Source organism: Anneissia japonica, unplaced genomic scaffold (assembly GCF_011630105.1).
Source record: "Anneissia japonica isolate Jap-2015-1 unplaced genomic scaffold, ASM1163010v1 scaffold287840_len1291095_cov163, whole genome shotgun sequence".
NCBI classification, from domain to species: domain Eukaryota; kingdom Metazoa; phylum Echinodermata; class Crinoidea; order Comatulida; family Comatulidae; genus Anneissia; species Anneissia japonica.
In genome coordinates, this window is record NW_022728493.1 from 1,295,917 (window position 1) to 1,300,727 (window position 4,811).

The window sequence follows — 4,811 nt, forward strand, 5'->3', positions numbered from 1 at the left end:
TTGCTGTATTTGTGCGGCAGCGAGTGTGGAGAAATTTTGTGTGATCAAGATGTCTGTTATTTATTCTAATTACATTATTTATATTAAGGCCATACATTTATAATATAAGCATTTAGAACAAATGGTATTACCTATAACGTTAAAAGTTGTGCAAATAAAATTCATATTCGTACTCAGCATATTGTTTACTCGTTCATTTATTACTTACGGTGTAGTTTTCAACGGTTCACGATAACAAATTATCAATGGTATAAACTGAATGATTCAAAGAACGGTGTACGCATTAAGGATGCATTTAAACTGAACGAACGGCCTATGAACGATTTAAATTGAACGAACGAACGAATTATTAATGGTGCATACAGTAAAGAACGGTTCAAACTGAAATACAAATATATAAAAAAAAAATCAGATCTATATAAGATATGCTGTTTATGCAATAGTATTTAAATGAACACAGGATTATCAAACTAATTTAATCTTAAGATAGGTTAAGGTTTCTTAAGATATAAACTATTAAAGATAAATTAATATAAACTCACATCACTGAGTCTCCTAGGTGTGTAATATCCAAAGGTATAATTATGTTGTTGTCTCCTATGTCTACAGCTTCTAACTCGGATGTGTTTAAGATGTGTTAGATATACATTACATCCTGAGTAATGCTGACTAGACATACAAATTTGTGATAAGAAACCAAAACAATGTATGAATGAATACTGTAGTTGTTCTAAGCTAATGGTTATCTAAGGTTAAAGTTTACAAATATTCACTGAATGTTGAAACTAATTTCAGGGCGTTACAATAGTTTATTTCGCAACCTAAAACTCAACTCCGCACGTCTAAATAAGAAATTTTGATTATAGAACATTGGGGGTCCTGTATGATGAGCTTAGATAGAACATTCTAGTTAAATATATTATATAAATAAATATTAACTGATTACGAAAAAACGTAGTGAGTATGGGTTAAATCAGTGGTTCCCAACCTGGGGTCCGCGAAACAAATTGGGGGTCCTCCAAGTCAATGAGGTTCGCATGGGGTCAGTGTCATTTCCGGCCATCTACAAGTGCATTAAACATAACAATTTCCAACTTCAGCCCCAACCAGGGTGGGGCTGATGTTGCATAAACCCTCTTTCTGTAAAATTTACTGTCCGTACCCCTTTCCTCCTGACTATGTCGAATTCCAAGATCCAAGATGTCGTAATTTGGTAAATCATCTATACATAATCTTACTGACAGAATATTAATCCATGAATCCCCATAAATTTTTCACAATGAAAATTAAATAGGGGATGGGGATAAAAGAAAATTACCTTTAAATTTGAGTCTGACAGTTCCATTTCTGGCCATCTAAAAGTGGTAAAGACATAAACAAATTTTGTACCTCAACCTCGACCATGGTGGGGCTGAGGTGGTTTCTAATTCAAATTCCAGGATTCGCAACTGTTTAATGTAGGCCTACTTTAGTGGCGAATCATCTTCTATCTGTAGGCCAATCTTATTTTGTGGGATATGGACAATAAGTATTATTTAGACATGGGGGTCTGTGATTGTGTCTGCACATTCTAACCAAGTGGTTATAATTTTTTTTAATAATATGTATGGTATGGCTTAAAAACATTAACCATTTTCAATTTAATTTTTTAAAATGCATTGATTTAAAAGACGACTGAGTTAATTAATTTAAAAAAATAAAAGACCTCGGAAAATAAAACAAACCAGTTAACACATACAAAAATACACAAATGAATAAAACGTATTATTTACTTTCAAAGTGCTTCGTTTTATATCACAGTCTTGTAGATTATCCACTTCAGATTATAAAAATTAAAAGAAAATAGATTATATCTTCCTCTTTACGTAAGGTTATTATTATTATGTTTATAAAATGTACTAAAACGCTACAGGCTTGATTACATTTGGACACACAGCATTGTATTTTATTTCAAAAGAAAAACATTTTTAAAAATATTATATTCCGCAAAATGTCAATATTCAATTGATGATTGGATCGATGTCCGTTATTTTCAGTCACGCACACAAGAATTTATGTAATGTGTGAGTAACGGTTCTCCATACCAGGTTTGTGGAAGTGGAGCTGTAGCTTGGTGATTGAGATACTTGCTTTCCCAGGGTTCTTGGTTCTACAGCACATGATTTTTTCTCTTTCTCTCGCTAAGCCTCGTAATCAGACTTCGCTAATAAAGAAACACATTATTTAATTAATTTTATTTAAGGCATATCTATTGACCTGGAAGGATCGCCCTCTATAAAACAAATTGTTCTTGTGTTATCGATCAGTAAATACTGTAGTTTTCAATGGACTTTGCCACCTGTTTGCATGATCACAAGGTGTTTTCGGATTTTCAGTGACACACCTCACTATAGGCACCATCAACATCTCCTTCTTATACAAAGGTAATATAGGCCTTTTTTTAAAGACCGTTTTGCTGTATTCATTTTAGCTCGTGTACACTTTAAAAAACCCAATCCATCGTTTGAGAAATTAGGGTGTTGTGCCGGTGTATTGTCCATTCAGTCCCTGTCATTTAATGGATATGACACGTAGGATAGTCATTGTCATATCCTTGGCGCTCGAGACAAAAGAAATGAAATGAAAAGTTAGATACCAAGTAGGTATATAACATGAGTTTCCTTGATAATCATCGATACTGATGGTGATGTTATAACAGTATTTGTTTTTCAAATACTGAGCTTACTTGCATATAAAGGTGCTTTCTGCGTATCAAGCATAAGCAGGTACCAGGAAAGAGCCCCGTACTATAGTCAGTTTATTTATTTGAACTTATATACTGCTAGTTAAATCCAACATTATGACAACGTTACAGTTCATTGTGTTGTTGTTATCAATTCCGTGTGGGGTGTGATTTTGTGCGTGTGGCAGTTTATAGTACAATACAATTTAAAAGTAGGTATTCATATTAAATGTATTAAGAGAAATTAGCAAAGTAAATACGCTTCACTAATTGATGTATTTCCAAAGGAGTGGATTGTTCTAATTAATAAACAATACCATGATGTGCACATGATTACGGCTGAATGAAACATAATTAATAACATAGTTACGTCGAAAACAAAATCTGTTACGGAACGTGTTCTATATAGATCTGAATCTTCACACATGTAGGCCTATGTAAATTAGAACAATAGTAGTACAAAATGAAATGCATGCCTTGTTGGGCCTCACAGTAATTTGAGCCATATAACGGAGGTAGAAATTTACAGATTTGGTTACTTGACTGATGTTGCTAGTCATGGTGAGAATCAGATAGTCATCAAGAATAACTCACAGATGTTTTACATTGGTAGAAGGATAAATAATGGAGCTATAAATTATTATTGAAAAGACATTGATATTAGAGAAAAAGTTACTTGAACCAAAAATTATGAATTGTTATTTTTCACCATTTAAACGGAGCATGTTGATGGATAACCGGGAATTTCAGAAATGCACTTTTCAAGGCATAACTTAATAGAGATGGAATCAGTTGGACCAAAGTCAATGTAAAATTTGAATTGGATGTCATCAGCTTAAATATTGTAATTTATATTATGTCGTTTTATATATGTCAGAAATAGGAGAAATGTAGATTGAGAACAAAAGAGGATCAAGCACTGATCCCCGCGGGAGCTTCAACAGAAGATCTTTATTCATTTCAACACATTGTGAACGACCACAGATCTAAGAAGTAAACCATTAATCAGCAATATGTGATATACCAAATCGTGTTGAGATAAGTTGATAGTCAACCGTGTCAAATGCCACCGATAGATCGAGTACGACTAAAGCCACATTTACACGAGACACGATTACGACACGACAACGACATATCATTGTCGTGATATATCATCATTCATCATCCTTGTGTGTTTATATATATATATATATATATATATATATATATATATTATTATTATTATTATTATTATTATTATTATCATTATTATTATTATCATCATTGTGTTTGTATTTTCAGATAAGCCTTAAAATATGGCAGACAATCAGGTTCGTGTAATTCTTTGGAGCGTTCCTCGCACTGTATCCACTGCTTTTGCAAAATGCATGAGTAATCTTGACGATGTACAGGTTATAAACGAACCCTATGTGTGTGCGTATCTCGTAGGCCCAGAAAAGCACAAGAAATCGAGTGAACATCTGCAAGAAATAGAAAAAAATATTCATGGCTAAATCTAATGAAGTGAAGTTAAATTACGATGTCGGCTGGGATACAGACAAAGTTACCTACAAATTTATGAAAGAAAGTGTTTTGGAAGCAAAATACCCGGGTAAGAGGGTAGTTTTTGTCAAAGACATGTCGTATGCCATCACCTGGAAACTACAAATGTTGCCTAAAGGATATCGACATGCATTCTTGATTCGACATCCTGCAAAAGTATTTTCATCTATAAAGAAATGTTACAGCAACCTTTCAAATGAATGTACTCCTGGTAGAGATTTAATACTGGAGAAGAATGATGGCACTCTTGTCCCTGAAAAATACGGATTTGGTGAAAGTTTACAACTTTACGAGCATCTTATCAAAACAGGAATCGATCCTGATCCATTGATCGTAGACACTGATGATCTTCTGGAAAATCCTGAGCTGATTTTGAAGCAGTTCTGTGAACGCACATGTGTTCAGTATACAGATAAATTATTGCAATGGAATGCTGGAGACGGTGTTGTACAAGAATGGAAGGTATCGAAGATGCTTTTACAAGCAAACCAACTATTCGGTTATTATAAAAATGCATTCGATAGTCAGCATTTCCACAAGCCTAATC

At 33.5% G+C, this 4,811-nt stretch overlaps 1 pseudogene; it reads left to right on the forward strand.

Moving 5' to 3' along the window:
- The first annotated feature begins 2,329 nt into the window (after nt 1-2,329).
- Nucleotides 2,330-4,811, forward strand: part of LOC117114162 — a 4,795-nt pseudogene continuing 2,313 nt past the window's right edge.